The sequence below is a fragment of the Panthera leo genome, chromosome A3 (genome assembly GCF_018350215.1).
Source record: "Panthera leo isolate Ple1 chromosome A3, P.leo_Ple1_pat1.1, whole genome shotgun sequence".
Taxonomy (NCBI): domain Eukaryota; kingdom Metazoa; phylum Chordata; class Mammalia; order Carnivora; family Felidae; genus Panthera; species Panthera leo.
In genome coordinates this window covers 9,593,346-9,608,307 of record NC_056681.1, presented here as the reverse complement: position 1 = coordinate 9,608,307, position 14,962 = coordinate 9,593,346, and the positions used below count along the sequence as shown (strand labels likewise).

The 14,962-nt window shown below is 44.6% G+C and overlaps 1 long non-coding RNA gene across 1 annotated transcript; it reads right to left on the bottom strand.

Annotated features, from left to right (window-relative positions):
• Positions 1–2,462: 2,462 nt before the first annotated feature.
• On the bottom strand, positions 2,463–7,700 carry LOC122215397. Its single transcript, XR_006200353.1, has 3 exons — positions 7,592–7,700; positions 3,797–3,951; positions 2,463–3,046 (listed from the first exon to the last, which is right to left on the bottom strand). It is a non-coding gene; the product is annotated as an uncharacterized LOC122215397 (long non-coding RNA).
• Between the last annotated feature and the right edge of the window lie 7,262 nt (positions 7,701–14,962).

The window sequence follows — 14,962 nt, the reverse complement described above, 5'->3', positions numbered from 1 at the left end:
GCCTGTGGAGCCAGGTCGGAGTCTACAGAGATGGCCAAAGCCAGCCCGTTGTCCTGCCGGCACGTGGTCCTGGCTTTGACAGATTTCCTTAAGTGAACTAGGGAATCTGGGTTATTCTGGACATTCTGAGTTTTAATTTCTTTTCACTCCTGAGCAATCAAATAGGTCTTTGTACCAGATCAAATTCAAGCTCTCTGGTTTGCAACTCATGGTTTACAAGGACACTTGTGTACTTCCTGTGTTTATTACGCTGCCTTCATGTGCTCTCAGGGGTGATGACCACGCGGGGCGCTGTAGAGTTGAGGCTTGCCGTAACTAATGGTAAGGAAGTTTACTTAGGTTTATTAACGCATTTACCTGGTTTTGGATAGCTGGCCTCAGAGCAGACTGAGTATTGAATGGTGGTGAGGACAGACCCTTAAGCTCTTGGTTCTGTGCTATGCTGCCCACCAGGTTGTCGATGGTGTCAGCAGAATTTGAACTCAGGCCTTGGGTACCAGATGCTGGTGACAATGCCATCCGTGACATCCAATGAGAACCAGAACTTTAATAATTTAGGTAAACTATTTTAGCTCTATGGTCTGTTTTCAACTTCCTATACTTGTATCTTTTGTCCTGAAATTTCCACATAAGTGGATAGGGGAGGGCTTTTATTTTATTATTATTAGTTTTTGTTTTGCTTGGTGTTCAAAGGCGCATTCAGTTTAAAGATTTTTTTTGTCTTTCTTCAGCTCCAGGAGATTGTGTTGTATTGTTATCATTAGTTTTATAATTTCTCTGTCTAGAATTCCTTCTTGAGGAATAATAGAAATTGTGAGTCTATGTTCTCTAGTGTTGGCCTCTGGGGTCACACCGTCTTCTTTTCTGTGTGGGAGAGCTCTCTCTGCCTCTTTCTTATAAGGACACTTTGATGGCATTAGGGCCGGGGGATAATCCCGGATAATCTCTCCATCAGTTTAACCCTGTCTGCATTCTGTGCATTTTTCTTTCCCCCATAAGGCACCAGGGACGGGTTCCAGGGACGAGGGACTAGTATGTTTGGAGCCAGTACTCAGCACATTTCAGGCCTCTCGGCTCTTACTAGTTGCAGACTTTGAGGCTGGAGTTGTCTTTGCTGCTCCCTGCACACCCCCTCCTCCTTCCCTTCCCCATTTCCTCCCACCCGACGTCCCTGATGCTCAGAGCAAATCCAACACGTCCGGAGTTCCGCAGCATTTCCTGTTGACCGACACTACATTTTCTGCTTTCCAGGATTGGGTTTCATTTAGCTGCAAATAAAAAAAAGTCACGTTTGGAAATTTCTGAAGTTTTCGCAGAGAGAAAGAATATGCGTTGCCATTATAATCCCTGAAAACACTTCATTGTCTACTATCCTTCTTAGGCTCTGAGCCCTCGGTGGCAAAGACTCTGTCTTATTTGTCTTTATTTACTTAATGCCCAGCACACGGTGTTGCTTCCACGTGTTTATTAAATGAATGTCACTGTGGATTTTGTGAAATGAATTGTGTAAGGTTGTTTTAACTGATTACCCAAATTGATTAGACCGCTCTTTGCCTTGCGCAAAGAGGGTGCTCAGAAAGCCGGCGATTGTTTGGTTCCTAATTTGAAAACAATACTCAAGTTTCTATTAGTCCTGGTGGGTGGAACTTGAGCGTGTCATTAACTCTTTCTCAGAAGAGCAGATTGGAGGTGGGTAGCAGCTTTGTGGCTTTTTGGTATGCAGCTGTTCCCTTGCAAAACTTAATTTAAAACAATAAAAAATGTACCTTGAAATCATTTTGTCTCCCTATTTATTTAATATGATTTATGCTAAATGCATTTCATATCACCATAATGTATCGGAGCTCAGCCACCACCTGTTATTTTGTAGGGGAAATAAACAAGACCTCTCTCATCAGATGAGTTAATTACACTGACATATTCACTCCTCCCCAGAGATACCATAGCTAAAATGCTGCAAAGCTCTAATTCAAACAAGCAGGCTGGAAACAAGAGTGCTGCCGTGGTACATTTTCTCTGGAAGAATCAAAAGCTCAACCCTGTCTTGGCACTGGAGGGTGGCCTCGCCGGAACTTGTCACACGGAGGCCCATCTGGGTCCTATAACAAATCTGTAGGTGAGTTGAGCTCGAACCCACTTCTCAGTAGTTTGGCACTCTTCTCCAACCTTTGTGCTTCTGAGCATCGTGCGGTCGTTTTCTTTCCCTGCTTCATCCAGTAGTTTCTTCCTCCTCCCGGGGGATCTGCGTGGTGGTGGCCGTGCCGGCCGTCGGTGCCGTGAGGAGCACAGCAAAGTGTCCCGTGTGCTACCTCAGCCTCGGTTGGGGGGACGGCAGCCCCTGGCAGCCACGGCCAATGTGGCTTTTATCTCTTGGCAAAGTCAGGCAGCCGAGTGTGGCCGGCGGGGAGGCTGTTTTGGGCGTCTTAGGTCAGATTCCTTAGAAGCAGGAGCTGAGACAAGGATCCATGTGCAAGGGATTTATTGAGAATATGTTCCCAGAAGAATGGGATAAAAGGATCCCAGGGGAGCAGGGGTGGGGAGCAGGACAGGGAAGGGAAAGAAGGCAAGCAATGTGTGACCTCAGGCAAATCCCAGCCTCCTCCTGAACCGCCTGATGGGGGAAGGAGGCTCTGGAGTAGAAACCACACCTCAGAGCCTTTCCCAACTGGTGGCAAAAGGCTTGGGCCTTTGTATTCCTTTCCAGTTGGTCGCTGGCTAAGAGCCAGGTAGAAAGGGCATAAACTCCCAGGACCTAGTTCTCTTGCATGTGGCAAAAACAGCCCCAAAAGCCCAATGGCAGAAACTGGGGGGCCAGGAAGGATGGGGGCAGGGCACACGGACAGAGTATGACTAGGGTTCCGGGGCCGTGAGAAGTGCTGTGTCTGCTGTCTTGTGCCGAGGGCTCTGTGTCGGCAAGGTGGGAGTGGGGGTGGGGGGCATCCTTGTCCCTCACACATTCTGGTCTACGGCATGCATTAGGCACAGAACTCTATGCCCAGTGCCTACAGCCTATACACCTTTTAGGGGCCTCCAAAATATTTGAAACCTGAAAGCAAAAAAAAAAAAAAATCAGTTTAACATATAAAGAAAAAATTAATTTGAAAATGATTAACTTATTTATTCAACAAATATTTACTAAGCATGTATTAGGTTCCCTTGGGTTCTGGGTGTATTACAGCGACCAAAACACAAAAATAACTGCCCTTGTGATGAAAGGAGAAAGACAGTACGTGAGATAAATGTGTCTTATGTTCATAAGTCCCACAGGAGAAATAAGGCAGAGGGGGAGTCGTTGGGTGCATGGTGGCCTGGGGGAGAGGCAGGGTAAGTGTACTTGTAAGTCAGGTGGTCAAGGAAGGCTTCCCTGAGAAGGTGACATTTGAACAAAGGCCTGAAGCAGGTGGGGGGATTTGCCATAAAGTGTTACGGGGTAGGGTATTCATGTGAAAGGGACAGTAAGTGCAAAGATCCTGAGGCAACGGGATGTCTGATGTGATGAGAAACAAGGAGTCCAGAGAGTCTGAGAGTGTGCGTTGGTGTGTGTGTGTGTGTATGTGTTGGGGGGCGGGTATTAAGAGGAAATGAGGTCAGAGAGGAGCCAGAGCCAGGTAGTTTAGGGCTGGTAGTTAGTAGAAAGGATGCTGGCTTTAATTTAACAATCATAAAAATCTTCATTAAAAAAATGTATAATTTGATTCTCTCACTTTACTACAACCCCTGCTATCAGCCAGGGTATAAGATAAGCCTACGTAATGGAGAGACCCCCCCAATATAAAACAAAACCATGGTAGTTTACTTCTCTCCTGTACAATAGTGTGAAGGTGGGTAGGTGGTCCACGGACAGAGGCAAATCTGTTCCAAGATGCCATCCAGGGGCCCAGGTTCCTTCCTTGCTTTACCAGCCTTTGAAGTCTTGTGCTTGTTGACCTTGACTAAGCATTCCAAGTTTTACTAGAAGAAGGAATGAGGATAAAAGAAATGAACTCATTTCTGTTCTAAGGAATGTGATCTGGAAGTCACCCACGTAATGCCTACTCATACCCAACTGGCCGGACTTAAAGACACGGCCACGTTTAGAGATACAGGAAAGCCTTCAGCTAAATGAAGAAATAGAGAATGGATCCCGGGGGCGATTAGCATTTCCTGCCATACATAACGATTGCCGGGAACTTGTGGCCACAAGTAAATCAAATGAGTGACTTACAGCGAAACCGGCAAGCTTACAAAAATTCTTTCCACTTATTTTTAACAAAACAAATGATATTTAACGTAGAGTAGAAGTGGGGCCACTTATTGTCACAATTCCTGGGAGCTCCATTCACAACTTGGTGTTGTGCAATATGGCAGCCCGGGGAATGTGTGTGCGTTTTAATACAGTTGATCTAACACGGCAGGGTGAACCCCCATGATGAGTGCCCAGGGTTATGAAAGTCTTAAAACAGCCCCGCTCACTTTGGTCACGCAGCATTGCAAGTCGACAAGTCGAATGTCAGCGCGCCCCAGGAAAAGTGGTATTTGCAAACTGAACTCTTGGGGAGTGGACTGATAAATCCACAAACCAATTTATTCATTTAGAGCAGGCCCATACAGCTGGCACAATAATTCAACCAGTCTCTTTCCCGGTATTGACTTACCTGAGAAACCAAATTAATTATCAGAAGGTTGCTCTGCTAAGTACGGAATTAGAAAGAAAGGAAATTGGATGGTCTTAAGGGATTGCTCTTACAGGCTTGGATAAGTCCTGGTAAATTGCTCTTAAAGAAAAAGGCATGTACTGCTCTCTGAGAACCTGGCTCAGCCCTCAGCCCCTTCTCCTTGAACTCTGATGTTGACCCAAGTGTGCCATCCCAGGCTTTCAGTTTATACTTGTCATTATTCTATTACTTGATTTTTAAAAAATCTAAATTGTCCTTTACATCGGTGCAGTTTTAAATGTGCTGTGTCTGGCTTTGTGGGGGAAGATACTTACTTTTGTGGATAAATGGTAATCTTTCATCCAAGCTAATTTCCTCTTTTTGATCTTTCTTTTTATTCTTTGGTCTGACTTTACATTCCTTTCCCTTTTGCCCTCATTACTGTAGCATATCTGTCTCAAAGAGCTGGAAATAATATGCAGATGAAATCATACCCTCTTTTCGCCCTAGTGGTTGGGAGCCCATGCTTCAGCCGAATTTTTGCCCCTTCCTCTCAGTGGCTGATGGTCAGAAGCAAGCCTCACTTTGCTTCAATTTTCTTCGCTGGCAAATGGGGATAATAACATCCATGTCCCAGAGTTCTTGCAATGATTGAGTGTGGTGGGGGGGGGGGGTAGGTGGGTGGGTGGGGGGGTAGGTTAAAGGAGCAGTTCTCAAAGTGTGATTTGATCCCAGAGACTAGGATCCACAAAGGCGAAAGTATTTTTGAAATGATGCCGAAGAGGCTGCCTTTCTCACTGAGTGGACATCTGGGCTGATGGTACAAGAGCAGTGATGGGTAGATCTTCCGGAGACATCTGGACCAGGAGCCGTAGCCTAGTCTTCACCAGAATGTACTTGCAGGGAAAAAACTAGATGCCAGTTTCACTTAAGAGCGCCCTTGAAGGGGCACCTGGAGGGCTCAGTCGGTTGAGCGTCCGACTTCGGCTCAGGTCACGATCTCGCGGTTTGTGAGTTCAAGCCCCGCGTCGGGCTCTGTGCTGACAGCTCGGAGCCTGGAATCTGCTTCGGATTCTGTGTCTCCCTCTCTCTGCCCCTCCCCCGCTTGTGCTCTGTCTCTCTCTGTCTCTCAAAAATCAATCAATCAATCAATCAATAAATAGCGCCCTTGAAGTAGTAACATGTCTTAATTTTATTAAATCTTGACATTTTTAATATTCTGTCTGATGAAATGGGAGGTATATATAAAGAACTGCTGCTGTGTAATGAATTAGGACGGTATCTTTAAGAGAAAACCCTTGTTTGATTGAGCTGGGAGATGAAGTCACCATTGTTTCCAGGAAACACCATATTTACCTGGAAGAATGAATGACAATTTATGGTGACTCAGACCTCAGGATCTGGCAGATTTTTTTTTTTTAAATGAACAAAAGGAACCGTCCTTGCAAGGACAGCAACTAGTGATATTTGTGGCCAATGATAACATGTTTATTTTTGAGCAAAAATTAGAATTTTGGAAAACTCGAAGCCACCACTCTGAGCTCGGCAGCATTCTCATACTTCAGTACTTAAAAACAAAACAAAACAAAACATTAATTTATTTATTTTTGAGAGAGAGAAAGAGAGAGCAGAGGAGGGGCAGAGAGAGAGAGAGAGAGGGATACAGAGATCCCAAGCAGGCTTTGTGCTGTCAGTGCACAACCCAGCGTCGGGCTCAGACTCACCAACCGTGAGATCATGCCCTTAGCTGAAATCAAGAGGCGGACGCTTAACCAACTTCTGATGAGATGGTTGGTAAGTCTGTGTTTTCCAGGCGACCAGTCTCTGCTATTAGAAAATCAGGCATGTGTAAAAGATCCATTCAAATCGCAAGATAGAGCAAATGGATTTTCCTGTTAATCTGAAACGCTTTTTGATTTCACATTGCAATCGACTTTATTACCTGTTGAGTTTTGGTGTAGTATCAGAGGAGAGCATCCATTCTTATCTGAAAATCTTAAAATAGTCTTCTCTTTTCGAACCACATACTTGTGTCCGACTGGATTTTCCTCGTATGCTTATTTCAACCAGAACAACATATCACAACAGACTGAGTACGGGGGTGGGGGGTGGGAAGGACAATGTAGCCAGAGCCTGAAACCACACTTTAAAAATGTGCCTCTCACTACAAAAATGTTTTCGGAACTATAGTTACATTTTTATAAGCATAGGGTGTTTATGTTAACATGGGATGGGTTTGCTATTATTTATTTCTATTATGTATTATTATTAATATATTATGGTTTTAACACGAATTGGTAAATATATATTTGGAAACTTTCCTGGTTTTAACTCCTCTTGTGGTAAATATTGATCGCTCTACGCCATACAGACAAAAGCTCTTTGGGAAGCTAAATAATTTGTGAAAGTGTAAAGGCTGAGACCTAACATTTGAGAATTTCTGGCTTAGAACACTGCTTCTCACCCAGTAAAAGATATCTTATCCCTAACTCTTTAATTATCTAGTTATTCACAGAACTACACTGCTTATTCCTAAATTATGCATAATGATCATCATCGTCGTCATCGAATTTTATTGAAGATTTGTTTTGTGCCAGACACTGTGCTGTCTGCTTTGCATATGTTACCTAATATGATTTTTGACAAAACATGATGAGATGGGTACAATTCTTAGTTTTATTGTACAGATGAGGAAAATGAGATACAGAGAGGTTAGGTAGCTTGGCCAAGGTCACACAGCTAGGCAGTAGCAGAAATGAAACCCGGGCAATCTGATTCCTAATCTTCCTGTCCCAGGCAGTCTGGCCCTAATGACTTTTTTTTTTTTTTTCCTAATGAGGAGTGTTTATTTTTTTCCTTCATTTAGAACATCTCCCACTGACTTGAACATACGATCAGAGTTTGCCCATCCTTCCCCACCCCAGGGGGTCTCTCCCCAGTGCTTCCTAGGGACTCACCAAAAATGCCTTTCTGGAGGTCATGGCCAATTCCATCAGCAGCCGCCCCCCACGGTCTTCCCCTTTCCCCCCCTCATCAGCGTCTGCTCATTATACCACCAGTGGAAAGAATGATTCCACTCTGAGGTATGGGTGCCCTTTGTGTATAAACCCCTCCCTTATTACCTCTGTGATGTCACCAAGTGCTGGGTTCTCTCTGGACCAGCTACCTAATTTGTGGGGCTTTCCCTTCAAACATTAAACATGATTAAAATGTCAAGATTGCAGCAGCAGGGCGTTGATCAAGTGGGGTGGTCCCAGCGGGGCGGGAGCCGGGGTGCACAGGTCACAGCCATACCAGGGACCTGTGATATTCTGTTAGCATTTTATGGGTAAAGAAATTTAATATAGAAAGAAAATTGATCGTTTTATTTTCTAAAAAGCATGACAAGCATGATATATTCATCAGGACTCATTCACTTACAGGTTATAGAAAAATCAAACTATCTTAAGCAAAAGAGGGACATTTATTGCCTTCTTGAAGCAAACCATGGGCAGGATGGAGCAGCTAGTTTCAGGCATACGTGGATCAAGGGCATTGACTCAGTCTGAAGTTTCACTATTAGTCTTATCCCCGCTTCTCTGACTGGCCTTGGCCTTAGACTTAACGCCATCCCTGGACCGACCACTGTGGCCAGGGGATATGATGGGATCATTGGCCCAGACTGTGTTCATTCACGTGTTTAGGAAGGGGAAGGGACTTATGTGACCAAGAGCCACCCCCAGAACAAGTTGGAAGAGTAGGGGAGGAGCCATTGGCCCCAAGAAGGGGTAGCTGTCCTGGGTAGAACCCTTATAACAAAGCCATGGCCCACCCCAGAACTGTCCTTTGCAGAAATGTGAACCTCGATGTTGGCAAAGATTTAGTGTAGTGAGAGCAAGGGTAGTGTAGTTTGAGAAGATCTGTTGTTAAGAAAGGGCATCAGGTAAGTGCTGATGTTAATATCTTACAAGATTTGGAAATCCAGAAAAAAGGTAAAATCCGTAACCCACCCCCCCACGTCCTTTGAAAGACATATAGACTAAACCAGTGGATCATGTTCATGTTTGTTTTAGATTTTGGGGATCCTGCCAGTGGTTATCAGTGCCAGGGGGGGTGATAAGACAGTTTCTATTTCCAAACTCATAATTGCAGAATGCATGTTACCAAGATAAAGACAAAAACAAACCATGACCTGGGAATTTTATCTGTTAGATCACTATATTGCATGATTCATTTATTGCAAAACACATCTCATACAGAAAGCAAATATGCAAAGAACACTCACATGAGTTATGAAAATTGGCCCTCCTCCATGAACTGGTGGCCTGGAAATGATGAACCCAATGAGGAGTTACCAGGCTTCTATTTATGTACATCCTTTGTTTTGCACCAAAGGTAGTGTCTTTGCAAGCAGTCTATGTTTGTTCTCCCAACCTCCAAGTGGAGGGAGCAGAGGAAATGGAGTCTCCGAGGAAATGGGGAGGGCCACTTGCTTCAGGGTGGGTGAAACCAATGAGAAGTCTGATTTGCTGTGGTTCAAGGATTTCTTAAAATTCTTTGCAAGGCTGACCTATTTCGAATTCCTTGAGCCTATAGTCTGAAAGGTCATTAATCTGGGCTCGGCTCACCATGCCGAGGCTGAAGACTTCGGTTCTTAAATGCCAAAGGTGTGTCGGATTGCCTTTCGAAATGTTGGTATCTCTACTCAGGTGTGCCGTGGATAGTAGACAGCGGTTTCTTTTCTCATGGAAACATTCAGCCAACCAAAGAACCACCTGTGTTGTTTTTCTGGGCCCTTTGGATCTTGGCCATGGATTAAAAAGACAAACCAATCTCCCACGCATGCTTTCCTTTTGTCAAGTACAGGGACAAACAGGTATGTGTTTGCCAAAAGGTTGGCAGCATTAAATGTACTTCCTGGGAGTAAAGCTGGAGGAAAAAAATGAAAGTGCTGATTTACTCTTGTCCCTCATTTCCACGTCTCCCATTTGCTTTAGCATGAAGCTCCTTGTTGTTACATCCAACGGTCTTTCGGATGCTCTGTTTCCTCCACGAGTCTTACTTCTTGCTTTTCCCTAAACTTAGCTTTGACCTCCAAGAACCTTGGTTCACTCGTGGACCTCTGTCAGTGCCATTCTCTACCTTCTGACCTGGCAAATTCTTACCAGCTCTTCAAGTGTCCATCCAGGGGTTCCTTCCTCAGGAGGCCCTACCTGACTCCCCAAGTCCGAGGTAGGGACTCCTCCTGGTGTTCCCATAGCAACTGGTGTTTACTCAAGGACACACCTCCTCTGAACTTCATTGCCTGTTGACTTACCTTTCTTCACCTGTTCCTGCCTTTTCTTCCTTTTTTCCTCTTTCTCCCTCGCGTCCTTCACCTTCTTCACTTGAATGCATTTTCCTTGCACAAAGTCAAACATCACAGATGCTGGACAACGTGTGGGATCCCTTTCGCTGCTCTGTCTAGGTCCACATCCCCATCAGCCTGCTCCGTGTCCTGGGAGGCTGACCGTGGGGTCTGCAGCGATGGGCTCTCTGCCTTCGAGTTTCCTGTTGGGCTTGGCCAGTAAGGGCACCAAAGAAGATTGGGGGTGGGAGAGAAAGAGTTTGGGGTATTTCCCCCACCTCCCTCCCCTCTGCATGTCCATGGGATGGTTGTCCCTGTAAAACAGGCCACAGGTCCCCTTGGTATTCCTCTCCATGCAGTTAGCTTTCTCGGTTCTGGTGGCACTTTCTCTTCTTGTCCCGTCAGGCCTGGGGGTGTTAATGGTTGCCACTGTCACTGTTCTAGATGTACTTATTGCTTCGCCCAGACACTGCCTCAGTCTGTGTAGACAGTCCCTTTATTAAGTGCTTCTTACAGCACACAGTTGGGAGCGGGCGCCCCTCTCTTGCTGAGACCCTGACTGAGCCTTGCTCCTGGCCCTGGTCCCTGCCACCTTCCCCAGAGGCCACTCCAGTGACCATGACTACATAACTGTGACTTCCACAGCCCTGAAGCTCTAGGTTCTAGAACAGCGCTGCACGCACATAGGAGGGGTTCGGTAAATGTCAGCTAAGGGCTGCTGTTGAGTCGTAAGCTCCCAGGAGAAGATGGGTTAACAGTTGCTAATTCTGGGCAAACACTCGTTCCCTCTGCACCTCATAAAGATGAGACAGCATCACAGTTATCAGAGTGGAAAATTCCTTCACCGTTGTGGCAGCAGATAGCCATTATGTGTTCCTGTGGAAGACTCAGGAATGGGCATAGCAACAATCCACTGTGTGCCATCAAAAAGTGAAAGCATATTCTTTTCCTTGGAAACAAGATCAGCTTCTGGAAGCTTCCACTCCAACACCCATCCATCTAAACCGTCTCTCCAAGGACATGAGTAAGATGCAATTTGTTTCATAATAAGCCTCAGGAGCTTACTTTAAAGACATGATTACCCAGAAGGCAATGAGAGCTGTCTACAATGTCTTCTGTTTCAAGAACATTTCTTATCCTAAAAAAAAAAAAAAAGGAAAAAAAAAAGGATAAGCTCCAAAGCTTCACTGGAAATTCTGGCTTGTGAATTATACACAAAATAGAAAGTTTGCACATCTGTGATTCATCCTGACTTGGACCTCATTCCCCCAATTAGAGTGCTCAAATACAGAGCATAAGACCCAAATGGAAGCCCACTTACCTGTCAGACCAGAAGTAATGCTGTAAGCTGACAGTCTTTATTCTACTGTGGTTTCATCACAGGGCCTATTTCAAAACCAAGTTGGGACTTTGCAGAACAAGCCACTGTCATGGCTGCCTTTAACGGTGTCCTTATCACGTACTGCGCATGTCTTATCTCACCCCGCCTGAGGCCAGCATCACAAGGGGACGTGCTTAGCATCCTATAGATACTTAGAGACAGGAGGAACTTCTCCAGCTGAGTGATGGTGGCCAGGACCTCTTCTGCAGCCCAGGTTCTTTGCTGCCGTGCCTGTTGCCTTCCAAGGCCTCTCCATTTATCTGGGTGGAGGGTAACACAGCCAAGCTCCGGGCTGCCTCTCTACCTTGGTACTCACTTCTACTTTGTACTTACCTCGTTGTGTTGAATTGATTCCCCCTCCAAGGTCATTCAGATGAGCACGAGCCATATTTGGCCCACAGCCGACTTCCCTTGCAAGGTCCTTAAAACTTGTGAAATTTTAGGGGTGCCTGGGTGGCTCAGTCGGTTAAGCATCTGACTCTTGGTTTTGGCTCAGGTTGTGATCTCAAGGTTTGTGGGGTCCAGTCCTACATTCGGCTCCGTTTGGGATTCTCTCTCTCCCTCTCTCTGCCCGTACTCCCTCCCCCAAATAAATAAACTTAAAAAATCGGGCAATTTTACTGAATCACATTTTAGGGTTACTCATTAACATCTCTGGTTATATGGAACCCCCGGCAGTTTGGGTCCCGGTGGGCGTCTTCAGAGAAGGGAGGGACTCACTGCCAAACACTCTAATACCTGGATCCTTGTCTTCTGCTCTTTAGACTGGTGGAGGGAACACTCAAGAGAATAAACACTCCTCCTCCAAGCCCCATGTCTTCACTCTCACCAAGCTTTCCCACATCTGACTCTTCTTTCCCTTTGAAATATCCTTGTTTTACCCATTTGCATCAGCTGGTTTCTTTAGGGCACAGGTGTCCTGACTTAGAAATACAAGGGTTTACTTTACCACCAGGCACTGGTTTGGTGAGGTTCACCTTATTCCAGAACAGGAGCGCCATTGATGTTTTGACCGTGATAATTTCCTGTGGTGGAGGCTGTCCTGTGCATCGTAGGCTGTTCAGCAGTGTCCCTGTCCTCTACCCACATCCCACCCAGCGTGACAAACGAAAATATCTCCAGACATTGTCAAATGTCCTCTGGGGCCAAAATGGTCCCTATTTGAGAACCACTGCTGTAGTGAATGACAAGTGGCACCTGCATCAATACAGGAAGCATGACCATAGCAGCACCTCCCTGCATGACAAGACTGCCAGGAGCATGCTCAGTGGGTTCCATGATTCTTCTCCAAGAGCAAGGCATTTCACAGCCCCTGAGGCAAGAATCCCAGTGGGTCTTTTTCCTTTCACCTTTTATGCCTGAAGAAACGCAGAGCCTTGGCACATTCATTTCTACATGGGTGGTGTTTCAAGCTGCAATAAAATCTTGTAGGGGCGATCATATCTCAGTGTATCGCTTCGTTCAATCTTTCCAGTAACCACAGTATAATTATTATGATGATTCTATTCCATAAAGAAACTTAGAGAGGAAAGCCACATAAGTCACATAGATAGGAGGTCACGGAGCCAAGTCTTGAGGCTAAGTCTTTTTTATCTTATTGTTATTTTTTAATTTTATTTTTTCAATTTACATCCAAATTAGTTAGCATCTAGTGCAACAATGATTTCAGGAGTAGATTCCTTAGTGCCCCTTACATATTTAGTCCATCTGCCCTCCCACAGCCCCTCCAGCAACCCTCTATTTGTTCTCCACATTTAAGAGTCTCTTATGTTTTGTCTTTCTCCCTGTTTTTATATTCTTTTTGCTTTCCTTCCCTTATGTTCACCTGTTCTGTGTCTTAAAGTCCTCATATGAGTGGCGTCATATGATATTTGTCTTTCTCTGACTAATTTCGCTTAGCATAATGCCCTCTAGTTCCATCCACGTAGTTGCAAATGGCAAGATTTCATTCGGTTTGATGGCCGAGTAATACTCCATTGGATATATAGACCACATCTTTATCCATTCATCCATCGGTGCACATTTGGGCTTCTTCCATACTTTGGCTACTGTTGATAGTGCTGCTATACACATTGGGGTGCATGTATCCCTTCAAAACTGCACACCAGTATCCCTTGGATAAATACCTAGTAGTGCAAATGCTGGGTCATAGGGTAGTTCTGTTTTTAATTTTTTGAGGAACCTCCGTACTGTTTTCCACAGTGGCTGCACCAGTTTGCATTCCCACCAGCAGTGCAAGAGAGATCCTCTCTCTCCACATCCTCGCCAACATCTGTTGTTGCCTGAGTTGCTAGTGTTAGCCCTTCTGACAGATGTGAGGTGGTATCCATTGTGGTTTTGATTTGTCTTTCCCTGATGATGAGGGATGTGGAGCATTTTTTCATGTGTCGGTTGGCCATCTGGATGTCTTCTTTGGAGAAATGTCTATTCATGTCTTTTGCCCATTTCTTCACTGGATTATTTGTTTTTTGGGTGTTGAGTTTGATAAGTTCTTTATAGATTTTGGACACTAACCCTTTATCTGATATGTCATTTGCAAGTATTTTCTCCCATTCTGTCGGTCGCCTTTTAGTTTTGCCGATTGTTTCCTTCGCTGTGCAGAAGCTTTTTTATTTTGATGAGGTCCCAAAAGTTCATTTTTGCTTTTGTTTCCCTTGCCTGCAGAGATATGTTGAGTAAGAAGTTGCTGTGACCGAGGTCAAAGAGGTTTTTGCCTGCTTTCTCCTCGAGGATTTTGATGGCTTCCTGTCTTACGTTTAGGTCTTTTATCCATTTTGAGTTTATTTTTGTGAATGGTGTAAGAAAGTGGTCCAGGTTCATTCTTGTGCATGTTGCTGTCCCGTTTTCCCAGCACCACTTGCTGAAGAGACTGTCTTTATTCCATTGGATATTCTTGCCTGCTTTGTGAAAGATGAGTTGGCCATATGACTGTGGGTCCATTTCTGGGTTCTCTATTCTGTTCCATTGATCTGAGTGTCTGTTTTCATGCCAGTACCATACTGTCTTGGTGATTACTGCTTTGTAGTACAGCTTGAAGTCCGGAATTGTGATGCCTCCGGCTTTGGTTTTCTTTTTCAAGATTGCTTTGGCTATTCGGGGTCATTTCTGGTTCCATACAAATTTTAGGATTATTTGTTCTAGCTCTGTGAGGAATGCTGGTGTTATTTTGATAGGGATTGCATTGAATATGTAGATTGCTTTGGGTAGTATTGACATTTTAACAATATTTGTTCTTCCTATCCAGGAGCATGGAATCTTTTTCCATTTTTTTTGTGTCTTCTCCAATTTCTTTCATAAACTTTGTATAGTTTTCAGTGTATAGATTTTCACCTCCTTGGTTAGATTTATTCCTAGGTATTTTATGGTTTTTGGTGCAATTGTAAATGGGATCAATTCCTTGATTTCTCTTTCCGTTGCTTCATTGTTGGTGAATAGGAATGCAACCGATTTCTGTGCATTGATTTTATATTTTGCCACTTTGCTGAATTCATGAATCAGTTCTAGCAGTTTTTTGGTAGAATCTTTTGGGTTTTCCATATAGAGTATCATGTCATCTGCGAAGAGTGAAAGTTTGACCTCCTCCTGGCCGATTTGGATGCCTTTTATTTCTTTGTGTTGTCT